The 14,610-nt window shown below is 39.0% G+C and overlaps 1 long non-coding RNA gene across 1 annotated transcript; it reads right to left on the bottom strand.

The window, feature by feature from the left end:
* Nucleotides 1-8,876: 8,876 nt before the first annotated feature.
* Nucleotides 8,877-11,804, bottom strand: LOC108444966. Its single transcript, XR_001859689.1, has 2 exons — nt 11,647-11,804; nt 8,877-9,146 (listed from the first exon to the last, which is right to left on the bottom strand). It is a non-coding gene; the product is annotated as an uncharacterized LOC108444966 (long non-coding RNA).
* Nucleotides 11,805-14,610: the final 2,806 nt, after the last annotated feature.

Genomic DNA, 14,610 nt, shown 5'->3' with positions numbered 1-14,610 from the left:
GCCCGGCCTGGCCTGAGCAGGGCCTGGCCGGGCCCGCTGGCCCCCACACGGGGCCCGCAGCCACCTGTGCCAGCACCGGAAACGAGAGAGAGCTTGGGGGGGAGTTTGCCTATTCTTAAATGTGGATCACAGAGGTGATCACAACTTTAAGTGGCTTAAAGAATTGTCCATATTCAAACTGGCCAGCTGATAGGTTCCATCAGGTCCCAGAGGAAGCTGTAAGCACCCCTTAGCAAGGACATCCCTTCCAGGACTATGCTTGCTAACCTATGACACCCCTCTTTACAGTTTTTATAGGGATTAGCAAAAAATTACTATCAGATGGTGTCCTTAACATAATGGTTGAGAGTATAGTGAAAGTGAGATTTCTGACCTGATCCAAGCCCACTGTGTCCTATAACAATCTTGTACAAATGTCCAAGGTGCGCAGCTTCAACAGCTAAGATGTTGGTCTGTAATCAACTAACAAAATTTCAGAAAAATCTAAAAAGCAGAGCGTTCTTCATCCACGAGATTCTGAAGAGCCATAAACCCTTATGACTCTTTTGAAGACCATAATTTGAAATATTAGCTGTTGATAAAGTAAGAGCAAACCAGGAAGGTCGGGTTTCCCAAAACAGAAGTAGAAGAAAGCCTGATCACCTTGCTAATGGGAGTAGTGCCTTTCAAATGAATGGGATCAGAGTCAGGAAAGAGAAACCTGTTGAGCGCTTCAATGGCTAAACAATTACAAGTTACAGCAGATTTCAACATCAGAAATGCAGATAAAAAATGAAGTTTCCTTTCCTCTTTGTTTAATAAATCAAATTTTCAGAAGAATGAAAACCAAAAGTACACAGCTTACTTATTTTATAAACAAAAATTCTCACTTCCAAAAACACTGGTATAACTTTAGAAAGTATTTAGAACTTAATTAGGGAATTTTGGGAAGCCATTGGAATGCAGTAATTATCTCTTTTCTAGTTGCACCTTTCTTGGAATAACCGCCCACCAGAGATAGAAAAGCCAGCCAAAGATATCAAAAAATGCCCTGTCTTGTGAAATTTCTGTGACCTGAGCAGCTCTCTTGATCCTGTATCACCTCTTTCTCCACAGACAGAAATACAGACATAAGCCTCAGTTCCAGCGTGCAACAGGTCTCCTGTTGTCACACGCACTTCATAGACACTGACAATAAAAGATGACAAGTTTTCATATCACAAGCACTATTATAGTTACAATAACATCTAGCTGGCTGTAGAGTCCAAATACATCTGTGTCAAGGGCGGGGTATAAAACTTTAAAAATCCTATTCAATAAAATAGTATACAAACTTGCTTTTATGTTTTTTGTGGTTGTTACATTAATGGTTGTATCCCAGGCTGTCATTTGTGGGGAATGCAAACAGAAGTTAATTTTAAATGCCCAGTAATATATCTTGGTCCTTCAGCATCATTTGAAATCATCACAAACTGGAAAGTAAATTATGTAAATGCAATGTGTCACCCTAAGTGGTGAGATCAAAGCTGTAAAAAGCAATGGGAGCCATTAACATTCTAAATGCACTGGTTAACAAAATAGTCCAAAATCTAGCACCATAATTTTAGTCTTCTAGGACCTCAAAACCCAGAAAACTGCACTGTTTTATTATTTTACCAATTCATGCTATAGGATAGAATCATGGAATGGTTTGGTTTGGAAGACACCTTTAAAGGCCATCTAGTCCAACTCCCTTGCCATGATCATGGACATCTTCAGTTACATTAGGTTGCTCAGAGCCGTGTCAAATCTGACTTTGAATGTTTCCAGGGATAAGTAACCTCTCTATATTCCATACGGAAATTCTTTAAAGTATATAAATTTAGGAAGGAAAAACTAGGAGTTCAATAAATCATTTGTTTAATAAAAATGGATAAGGCAAATAAAAGTAAATTTGAGTCAAAATCTAATGAAATTAAAGACTATGATTCCTAAAAATATCTACCAATATAAAACTGTGGTCCTTATAATGCAGATGTAGGAACTCCATAAAATTCAGAATTGAGATAAAAAACATGCAATTATAATCTTCAGTATTATCACAGGAATGGCAAAATTTATGCCAACATACACTAACAATATTTTGTTAGACTAGGTGAGGTACAGAGAGAATGAAAAGGAAAGAGAAACCTTCATTTTCTGGCACACAAGCTCTTCTTCCAAGGGTAGTTGTCCCTGTGCTTTTCTGTCTTGCAAGAAGAAGAGTTTCTGAGCCACTGGGTCCGAAACAACATCTACATTATCATAATTCAATTGTCTATTTGAAAGTTTCTATTGTCTATTCTAAAGAATAGACAACAGAAAATGTCTATTCTAAAGTTTCTATTTGAAATGTATTATGAAGCTTGTAATTCTCTATGTAATTCTCTGAAGGAGGTTGCTTCCACATCTCACTCTTCTGATGGCCAAACACCTTCCTTTAATAAGCACTGAAAATTTATTCACCATCAGTCCATATCTGTATTATGCTGGGTGGCTGGTCAGTGTTACAATTTTTCCCTTCATCCTTAATTTTTTTATGATTATCTCTCATTTATTTACATGGCATTTTTGGTGCATGTTACTAAACAAGCTGTCTTTGAAGAATTCAGTTTGGATAGAGGTAACTATTTGGCTAAAATATTAAACAGCCTGCACAGGTTATTTTAATGTGCTCACACAGAACACTACTGGTAGTTTGCTTCTGGCATGACAGCTAACTCATTTTGAGATGACAGCCTCTGAACTCCTCTAATGTATTGTACCACAGACATATGTTAATAATAAATCCAGCATAGAGGCTTAAAATTGATAACTTAAAAGTTCAAGCAATATTCACAAATTTTTACACTTCTTTTTACCTCTCATAAGCCTAGGGTTCATCCCAGCTTTATAATAAGTATTTATAATGCTTACAGTTTTTATCCTAGGAAATTGTGGTTCTCTTGATGGAATGAAGTTGTGTCAGGGGAATTTCAGACTGAACATTAGGACAAAGGCTCCTCACTGGTGTGTGCTCGGTCAATGGAACAGACTCCTCAGGGAAGTGGGCATAGCACAGTTCAAGAAGTGTCTGGATAATTTAGCCATATGGTTTAGCCTTGGATAGTACTGTGAGGAGCAGGGATTTGGACTAGATGATCCTTATGAGTCCCTTCCAGCTTGAGATATTTATATATATCCAACTCAACTCTATGATTCTTTGCTTTAAGTATTGCATGGAAAAGTGCGCAGAACAAAGATTAAGGAACCGTTTTCTTTATATCCAATTTTCTCTATAACTGTAGAATGTTACATTTGTAATTATACATTTCTGAAATTAGAAGGTATAAGTGTATAAGATTATTTACAAAATTTATTTCTTTCACTCATGCCTATGAGTTATGAAAGATAGCACAAGGAGGTAAAACATTTTTTTTCAGAGCAGCTATTTTTTGGGCAAAAGCCAGCCACATTTAACACAGAGAAGCTTTTGACACTCTTTAGTTAGCAGCAGAATCAGGCACTATTTTTCCCAGAGTATGCATGTCTCAATACTCAAAATACTTTTCATTTAGCAGCTGTTAATTCATACTGCATTTTACGCATGTAATTTCACATGTCACCACCTGATCTATTTACTTGCCCAATTTTTTCTTTGCAGCACCCGCATGAGCAGGTGCCCCATGAACAGACCACAGCAGAGGCAGAGAATTAATTTCTCTAGACCAACAATTCCATGTATAGGACCACAACAATCCTCTCTATTGCTACAATTTCCTCCTTCAATAACTACCTACTTTCCAATTTCTGCAAGAAGAAAAGCAAAGGTCCACCAGCGACCAACACTGTGTAACCCTGATTTATTCCCAGGATATAATTAATGATAGTGGCATAAACCATGAGCAGACAGGGACAAAAGTGGGATGGTAGAAGAAAAAATGTCAAATGAATGCTGCTCAGTCCTCCAGCATTATAGCAGCGAATCTCTCTGTAACAGTTCTTAACAATTTAATTCCCATGTTTTTCCTTTGAATAAAAAAAGAATGTTAAATCAGAGAGTGTTTCAGCCTCTTTTTTTCAGAAACTGGTTTTAAAGTGCCTCTCATCATCTCTCTTTCACATTGAATCCAGACCTCTTCGCTGTTCTGTTATCAAACTATCTTCTCTGAAGTTAAAAGCTGTGTTCCCTTTCCACTGTCTCATGCAGAAATATAACACTGGCAAAAAGACATAGAGGCGGTCTTTCAATTACTAAGTCAGAGATGAAACTGCCTTCTCCAAAGCCTTCTGCATGACCCCTTTTACACTGAAGCTGGTAGAAATGCACAGAAGCTCTTTTCTTCCTCCCTTGTGTGAGGGAGAAATTGTTAACTACAAAATGCAGATTGAGAGGTTGGTTGTAAGTGTGCCTTTATGCTTTTCATACATGAAGATTACTTGATAATAAAAATCTTTCATTTCATCTTTATCTCAGAAACAAGGAAACTTGCTACTCAGAAAGAATCTGAAAATTAGGAGGTTCAGAGAATCACAGCATAGTCTGAGTTGGAAGGGACCCACAAGGATCATTGAATCCAAATCTTAAATGAATGGCCCATACAGGGAATGAATCCACAACCTTGGCGCTATTAGCACCATGTTCTAACCAACTGAGATTGTTGAGATCTGCATCTCAGAATATTTAAACAAGAGAACATTTGGGGAAGAACAGACACTGCAAATGGAGGAATGGAGCATACTTAATATGTTAATTATCATTAACCAGCTTTTATTCAAAGGGGTGGGGAGGTGCTTGACTTTTATACCAGTGTGCTTGTATGCCCCCCTATCAAACAATATTAGTCTCCTGGCTGAAAAGACCAAACCTGTGGGGAAGCAGGTTCACTGCCTCTGAGGCTTCACATGTCGTGAAGATCATGACCAACTAAAATCAAAAATCATTGTGGTTAATATGGATGGGCCTCTCTCTAGAGCATTTTATAAGCCACTTGCAGCTGCTAAATACATCACTGGAGGAAATCTCTCCCATTAATTCTTTTTCTCTTAAAACATACTTTTGTGGCACAAACCTGTTTTTTCTGCTCTTTGTGTCAGGTTCTTAATCTCAGAGCTCAATCATCACAGAGAGGCATTAATATAAGTCCAAGCCACCCATATCTTTATTACAAGAGTAACAGTTCCATGGTATGTTTTCCCACATGCATGGGCCATTTTCTGGACTTCTGCCCCTTGATTTTATTTGCATCTGTCCTCTTCCTCTAGCTGGCACCCCCAATAGCTGTTACCACTGAAAAATCTGCTGCAATTTCAATTTGGCAAGATCAACACAAGGAACCATAGGCATACCACCAAGCACTGCTAAACTGTTAAACATTCTGAAAAAGGGATTCCATAGCTTTTAGAGAACTTAGAACAGCGGTTTCTCTCATCCTATTAATTTTGTCCTCTGCAGCTGATTTTGGGGGGAAGAGAAGAGGACATATTCCAGGTGGATCTTACTCTAGTGTAGTCCTAGCATGAGTAATACCAGTGGTGTTATGGCTTTTCCCCCTCTCACATCACACCCCAGTAGGATGAGAATCTGCCACAGCATTCTTGGTCCCTCACCCACATCTCTCCCAGGACACACTGATCCTGCTATGCCCTTGTAATTTTCTTAGAAGTTTTACAGAAAAGGACAATTCCAGTTGGAGAGAAGGAAAGAACAAGCACAGAATTTCCAGCCCCTTTCCATTGATCAAGCAGCATGGGTGACAGGGACTGGTGTGGCAGAGCAGGACACTAAAACAGCGCAACAGCAGCAACACCCAGTAATTGCCATATCCTTTGGCATCATTCGCCTTTAGAATTACAATACAATCTCTCTGTGAATAATGGACATTTTAACACTTATAGCCTCCTGAAATATTTATTCTGAAAATTTGATTCCATATCCAGAAATCAAAAGTATTCTGGAAGTCTGAGCCACTTACCAGAAGGAAGCTGAAACAGCAGCTACAACAGTAACACTGGAGCAAAAATCCTCAGTTATTGAAAACAGAGTTTGTGATGTGACTCATATGCTGGCTTCATGGTGGTTACATGTGTGACACCTCTTTACTCTTGCCTTTATTTTAAACCAAACACAAGCAGTGAAAATCTTATCAAAGCATCTACTTAAAGAATCTGTGAAATTCAAAGCATTAAATACTCTCTCATTCCTTTTCCAGTGCTTCTTAACTTTTTACCTGAGTATGCACAGTAACAAGAGGAAAACAAAGCAGAAAAAGTGTTGTAGCAGCCAAAAAGTAATAAAGGGCCTGATGAAAAACAATGAACTCACCTCTATCGACATCAGTCTGGGGTCTGACTTTGCTGATGTGGTATTGTGCTTACCTGGAAGAATAGGCTGACCCTGCTGTAAAACAGGAAGCTCCACAGATATTTCCCCACCAGCCTGGTCTTTGGCCAGCCATCGATGTGCAGGGAACGAGAACTGCTCCCCTGAGAAAAGGTTCTGCAATCTAAATAGCACCGAGAATTCCAATTTAATTTGCTGATCTTGGACCAGATGGAACAGAACATGAAACATGTCAGATGCTGTTGAAATCTGTGCAGGTAGAGCTCTGTGGATGACCACAAAACCATGGGTTTGGAGCATTTCTGCTCCATGGATCCAAATGCCCAAATCTGACTTTTCACTCAGTCATGTTTGAAAGCTCAGGGCAGAGTAACTCAAGTGCAAACAAGAAACAGGAGCACTCCCACAAACTACAGCTGTTGTTCTGGCTGGTACATCCATGGGGGCTGGCACTAGGTGGCATGGCTTACCAAAGATGGAACTTCTCACTGGGAAGATTGTCAATGCTTGTATCTCCATTCCTTATATTCTTATCAGGACAGGAATTAAAGGGACAGGTTTTGATTGTTCAACACTCCTTGTGACATAAATAAACCATGAAAGTGCCAGCCCCAACACCAGTGGAGGCTTACACAACGCCCTACATCATTTTCTACTGCACCCAGCTTTGAGCATGTAGCAGCAAAAGGACCATATGCACACCAGCTGAAGGAGGAAAGGAGGTTATTTATCACTTCAAAGTATTCCTTAGTAAGCACTTCAGAGGCTGCTGTATGTTTTAATAGTCCCTGATTATGCTAATTTATACCCATATCTACACTAGATTTTGGATGGGCAGAGAGAAGGAAAGACACTCCTACTTGTAATTTCACTCTGTGCTTTGCAGAATCTAATCTCCTTAATTTGAATATTGAACAAACTCAGAATTACTGGAAACATTTTTATCTCTTTTGCTGCTTGAATATTAAACTTTAAAGACAAAGATTCATCTTGTCTGAAAAACCTGGCACATCTCGGCCTGTCAACATCTGCTGATGAAACCTGAAAGGGAAACTTGGATTAGTGAAGCAGCACCTTCCTGGCTATTTCCTGGTCTGATATCATCTCAGTACAGATACAGGCACAGAAACCATGGGACACTAATGGAGGACTGATGTGCCTAACTACCAGAAAAGCTCTGCAGTTGTATAACATTCTCTTTTAATTTTAATTCTTCCTGAAAAAAATGTAAGCTTCCCAAGGAACAAGTTAAGTGTCTGTAGGTTGTTTCTCTTCTGTGAAGTCTAGAAATCAATGGCTGTACTCCTTTGTCTCTAAACCATTAAAAACACTACCTGTAGGGTTTGATCAGCTGAATGTATTTTCTTTTTTCTTTGACTTTCTGCCCAAAGTTGCAAAGAAGGAATAACCCTGGCTGAAGAATCACACCCTAAAAACTGTGTCTGATTGACTGAGAGTCCATAAAGAGACAATTAAAATTTATAAATAAATAACTAATGGAACATGCTGAAGTGTTGAGGTTTTTAAAATTTCACTGTTGATTTCAGTTAATATATCCTAGGTGGAAAGAAGGGGAATAACAACTTTTCACTTTTCTCTTTCCTTTTATTTTTTTGTCAGACTTCCTCAGTCTCTCAATTTAAATGTCTGTCCCCAAAATTCAGTACAGCTGGAAAATTAATACCTAGGATTTATAAGCAGGCAATCATCACCTGAATTGAAAGAGGTATAATCCCTATAATTCTATCATGAAACCTCTTAGAGTGATACTACATGGTATTTCAGTGTAGACATGAACTGGCTAGAGGTATGAACTCACAGGATCTTGCCTAAACTTCAGTTAACATTTCCTTCTGATTCACAGTCCCAGATAAAAAAAAACATCAAACAGCCACAGAGTTTGAGCACTGATCAATGAATATTTGACTTTAGTTGGCACTTTGCATTAGATAGATCTATATATACCATGAAATACTATTTTAACATTGAGTTTGCCAGCAGCTCCTAAAGCTCTTCATGAACTGCAGTCTCTTAACAGAAAGATAAGGAACTCTGGCGCAAAGATGGAAGGGTTTTAGGCATGCATAGCATATAATTGGCACACATAGTATGTCACATCAGACATTAAGGATAAAAGTCAGATCTTTTAATTTCCAGTCCAGAAACCTATATACTATGCTTCCCAACCAAATCTTGAAATTGAACTAGCTCATTCTCTTTGTTTTATTATATTTGCTTAACCTGCATCAAGATATTTTTTACATAAAGAGGGAAAATAACCTCTTATTGACTTTTTCTTATCAGAGACACAGAACTAGAAACATTTTCAGTGTAAGTCTGGTGCCGTGCATAGGGACCCAGCATCAGCCACAGATTTGGGGAGAACTTACCTAGACTGAGTTCAATGACTTCGTGGGTTTAAACAATCTCTAGGCACTTTGTAGCATACAGAGACTGTAGAAGACTCGGACTATAGCACTAAGTTAAGCAGTCTGCCTTGCTGCCCAGCCACATATTTTTAAAGCACCATGATGTATTAAATTGCAAACAGCCAATCCAGACATCATAAGCTGCTTTAATTCCACACAAAACCATTCCTTCATAAGTAATCCCTTAAATGAAGGTGAGAGCATTTGATGAGGCTAATATCATCCCAGGGATTTTTTTCTTACTCATATTTTGAATCCACTGTCACAGTGACAGCTTTTGGGCAGATAAAATTCTTTCTTGCTGCTTTTACCTCTTCACAGTGCCAGGCAGGGGAGCTTCCTGCATTTGTATGTCCTACACATATTTTGTAGAGATGTCTTATGCTTCTAGTATTGATCTGTAAAAGAAACACAACTAATGAAACAAAGAACAGTTATTAAAAAGAAAAGACATGCAACAGAAATTAATTTAGTAACAGTAAGGTATACTTTTGATTAGAGGAATTAAATATTCTGGCATTTAAACAAGCCTTTCCAACTTATTTTACTTCAGATAATCCTTAGACGTTTGGGTCTTCTAAAGGACAACCCTCAAAAAATCCCGTTGGCCTACCAATTCCATTTAAATAGCTTCAGGATGCTGCGGTAGTAATTCCCCACTGAATATTTGCCTCAGTGGGAGACGAATACAGACCGTATGTATGACTAAAAAGAAAAAGTGTCTTGACCTTAAAACCTATCTCAGTTTAGCATCTATACCAGTGACATGCTCCAAAATTATTTTTGTCTCCCACACACCTCTGAGTTTCTCCCTACCCCTCCAGGAGTGTATGCCTTACAATTTTTTGGAAACAATTGTGTTCACCTTTGATGCTTCTTTTTACAAATCATTTCAATTAAATCAAGTTAAAAAGCTGTATTTGAAAAATTAGCTCTTGGGCAGGCTGGATGAATATGTCCAGTACAGATAACAGGGCGCTGAGGGAATAACTTTGTGTGAAGGTTATTGAAACAACTAGTATGAACTTAAGTATAGAAATAGAAAGCTTATCTTCAAGGAGCTGGAAGTACACCATCAGTGTCTTCCCTTCTCACTGTATAATTTATTTTGTTAAAATGTAGGCTTGATTTTCTGTCCTTCTGTTGTTTTCCATAGAATTAATTTTTGTGCTTTCATTGACGTTGTATAGATGGGTGTGAACTGAGTTCCCTGTATCATGAATTTCCCTGAACTCTGTTATAAATAATAAAGAGATAGAGCAGCGAGGACAGACCACAGTTATGTGCACATACAATGCACTCAGAAAGTCTTTTCTCTTTTTATAAATTTCAGAGTAGGTTCTCCTTAACTGTATTCAGTGCTATGGATACTTGCCTAACAGGGGAACCCTAGATCCCAAACAATGGGACTGTCCTCCATATTTTGTATTTAAAAGTCATTGCAGATGAAATTAATTGCAAAAATGGCAACAGGAAACAGCCAACAACATCAATGGTGAAGAGGGTCTTTTCATCTGTTAAGACCAGCTTACTTTTTTTATCCACTCCTTTCAATCTGAATGGTTTTGATATCACAGATGGAGAATGACATTCTGCATCACTGGTGCTGGAATTTTTGAGAAATTCCATAGGCTGAAAAGGGATAAGAGCTGCACTTCCTGCATCCCAAACATCTACAGGGTTATTTTAGAAAAGGTGAGCCCTTCATCAATGCTGCCATCAAACACCTTTTCTCAGAAGGGGAGTTGCTATGCTGAGTACTAATAATGGAAGCACCTGTTTGTCATATGGCCCTACAGTAGACACCCATAGACAACCCTTGACAATCCTATACAAACACTGAAGCTATGCAGATTGTAATAAAAGACCTATTCTGGCTCACCTAAATCACCACATTACAAGACTGATGGAGGAAGAATTTGTTTTGTGTAACTGGAAGCAGAAGCAATTTCTGACAGATTTACCACAGGTATAAAATTTGCCACTATTTCAATAAAGCAGCAGGTATTTAACAAAGTTAAAATTTTACCCCATATCCTAGTTCTTCACTTCTTCATTTAATTTTTAATACTGTAGTCCCATTAATGCAGCTGGTGTGGGGTCAGTAGCTCTGACTGAGGAAGCTGTGACCGGTCCAGAGAGGTGGTCCCGTGGAGGATCGTCTTCCCGGGGCCTGCTGGCTAGGAGGGCCTGTGCAGAGACTGTCAGCTCTTTAGTGATTGTCAGCTCGTGATTTCAGCTCAGCTCTGCAGGGCTGCCTCCAGGCCAGACCAGGGAGAGAGAGACGAGAGGCTCGTGTGGCTGTTCCACACGAGGCAGCTTTATTAGTCTGCACTCAACGAAGGGAGGCCAGGGACAAGCATCTCTCTGCCCTCACAGGGGCAGGGGGCTGGCTTTATAGGGATACAGGGGGTGGGTGTCAGAGAGTAAGGGTCAATGGGTTACAAAGGGTCTGCATAGGGTCTCCCAGAGGATTCTGGGTTTGTCTTCTCACCGTAACTGAAAGTGGCTGCCTTTCCAGGGAGTCCTGCTGGGAGGTTAAGCACTCTCCTTATCTCAGCAGACTTCCCTCCAGGGTGGGGGCTGGGCATACCCCACAACATTTCAAATTTGCAAACCAAACAAGTACCCATTGCTGTATATTTCTTGGTATTTTCTTGGGCACAATGCAAATTAAACAGTAGTTCTTCCTCAACAGACAATAAACGTGTTGAATCAAATAAGCTTGGATAGGTGAGTGGGAAAGGATGCTAAATTTAGCTCTACATTTAAGTCCTGTTTCTCATTTCTAAATACGTGTAATGTACAAAAAAGCTGCCTTTTCATCACATAGAGCTTGAAATGTCATGCAATCTGGCAGGAAGCAAGAGGGCAACACAATGAATATATATTACTTACTGTGAAGATGTCTTCATTGCCTCTCTGAAATAATTTTCCCTTCTCTCCATCAAGCCAAATAGGACCCGAACTGCCACGATCCCCATACAATGTAATATAAACCTCTGAGCTTGTTCCTGCAGATGGCACATCACTGGTGAGGACTGACACATTCCATTTCCTAGCTATCAAAAGATAAAAAGACTCACTGAATTACTTAAACTCCATATTCTTAAATAAAACGCATTTCAGTAACCAAAATTCTGAATAATATCATGTCAATGAACACAGAAGTATGTGTTTCACAGAATTACAGCAGGCAAATGTTGAGTTTACTATCTTGGGCATGTCAAGAAATGTCAGGTTGCATTCATATCTTTTCCTCTAAATGTCCTATATGACCAAGTCAAATTTGAATGAACCTAGATCACCTTTCAAATGCAGTTTTGAAATATTGTATTAAATTGTATTAAATACGGGGTTCTCTTTACCTAGGATATATCAGCTCTGCTCAATGCAGTGCTGTGCAATGACAGCCTTGGCACTCATCACTTCAAACATTAGGGACTCTAAAAACAAATTAGGTCTGCTGAAAAAGAACTGTTTAAGAAAGAATCTGTATCTCTGAGAAGGTGTGATCGGCTACACAGATTAACAGCCTGTTTGGAATCCACTGAAGTTTTACCAGCACAGGAAGGACTTCGATCTGTTGGAGAAAATCCAGAGGGGGCCAAGAAGCTGATGAGAGGGATGAAGCACCTCTCCTAGGAGGAAAGGCTGAGAATCAGGTTTATTCAGCTTGGAAAAGAGAAGGCTTTGAGGTGGCCTTCCTGTTACTGCAGGTAACCTACAGGAAAGATGGAGAGGGACTATATATAAGAGCATGCAGTGACAGGAAAAGGGAGAATGGCTTTAAACTGAAAGAGAACAGGTTTAGATTAGATATTAGGGAAAAATTCTTCACTGTGAGGGTGGTGAGGCACTGGAACAGGTTGCCCAGAGAAGTTGTGGATGCCTCATCTCTGGAAGTGTTCAAGGCCTGGTTGGGTGGAGCTCTGAGTAAGCTGGTCTAAGCAGAAGGTATCCCTGACCAAGGCAGGGGGGTTAGAACTAGATGGGTCTTAAGGCGCCTTCCAACCCCAACCATTCATTCAGTGGAAGATAAGTACCAAAGGCATGGAATTAAGGGAAATGGTATTACTGAGGAATACTCTTATCAACAAGTTAAACTTGATCAATTCCAGATTTGTCACAGCTGGAACATATTAAGCTGAAAGTATAAGTAAAAAATAACAACTGTGAGATCTAAGGAAGAGAAGTAACAGACAGAAACACATTTTCTATCAACAGAGCAGTGTGAGCCTCCTCAAAAATTGTTGTAATCTGTATTTCCCACAGCTGAAATCAGTTGATGATTGAATTCCTTGTTTTGCTCTGCTTGTGTGTGCACCTTTTGCTTTATTTCTTAAACTGTCTTTATGTCAACACACGAGTTTTCTCTCTTTTACCCTCCCCAATCCCACTGCTGGGGAAGTAACCAAGAAACTGAGTGGGGCTTAGTTCTGACTGGGGTTAATCCGTGACAGAAGGTAAGGAAATTGTATTAAATATTCCCCATAGCTCTCACAGTGGATTAACATTGCAATTAGATTAATGGTATTTGATATCACTAGTACTATAAAAATCAAGTTACTTGTTTAATAGTGATACATTTAACAATTTAATGGTCTTATTTACCTCTGACCTCCTTAGAATTAAGAGAAATATGCCTTATGCATTTCAGAGACTACAACCATGATGATTAGAGGAAATGGAGAAAATATTTATGTAGGAGAAAAAGTCTGATTTTGTTGATAGGAAGGAGGAAAAAGACTTCTCTAAGTAAGTTACAGTGATGGCTTTGGGACACGTATATAAACCAACCATGAGTAGGCTGAAGATAGAAACTAGAAAACATTCAAGACAGACATCAGAAGTGGGACTCAAGATCTAGAACATCTATCTGGTGGAAGCTGTAATGACTACAGAGAAAAAGATTTAAAATGAGATTTAGTAATCAAATGGAATTACTTACCTAATTGTATAGTTTCCTTCTAGCAAGCAGCTAAACTAGATAAACTGAGAGTTCCTGGGACTGTGATCTGTATGTTATGTTGATTGTTTCATTTTTAATAATGGCAAGACATATACTGAATTCCTTCCAGATGTATGGCATACTCTCTATAAGTCCCTTGAATGCTCGCTGAATTCTTTTCTATCCTATTAAAGTAGCTCATATTACTCCTCATGATTCTTTTGCCTCTGTCAATCAGTATGTTGCTCTAGCATTGTGAGGTTCTCTATCCAGCCTTCTCCAGTCTTAACTATGAAAACAATTTTATTTTACCTGTGCATCTCAGACACCTAATATACTCTGTCTTTGCTTCAAGTTGCACCAGGGAGGGTTTAGATTGGATTTCAGATTGGATGTCAGGAAAAATTTCTTCGCTGAAAGGTTTGTCAAGCATTGGAAGAGGCTGTCCAGGGAAGCAGCTGAGTCACCATCCCGGGAGGTATTTAAAAGATGTGTAGATATGACACCTGGGGACATGGTTTAATGGTGGACTTTGTAATGTTAGGTTAATGGTTGGACTCAGAGGTCTTTTCTAACCTAAATGATTCCACAATTTTGTGATCTTCCCTGTACAGTTGATGAATATATAAACTGTATGACACTATGGTACATCTCATTGTCAACCTTTTGTCCTGCTCTGAGGTGACCATTTTATTCCTTCTCTTTGAGTTAACATACAGAAATTAGAACTGAGTCTTTCAGTTAATATTCATTTCACCACTTGCTGTGGTCTCTGCTAATTTTCACCTAAGGGAGTACCTCACATTTCATGTTTCAAGTGCTTGGTTTGCTCAGTAACTTTCAGTAACTCAGTAATAAGCATCTGATTAAAGGTTCCTGAGCCTTGATCTGAAAACACTGAGATGCTGTGA

The sequence above is a fragment of the Corvus brachyrhynchos genome, unplaced genomic scaffold (assembly GCF_000691975.1).
Source record: "Corvus brachyrhynchos isolate BGI_N302 unplaced genomic scaffold, ASM69197v1 scaffold60, whole genome shotgun sequence".
Taxonomy (NCBI): domain Eukaryota; kingdom Metazoa; phylum Chordata; class Aves; order Passeriformes; family Corvidae; genus Corvus; species Corvus brachyrhynchos.
The sequence above is the reverse complement of the archived record's forward strand: the minus strand, read 5'-3'. Positions and strand labels throughout refer to the sequence as shown.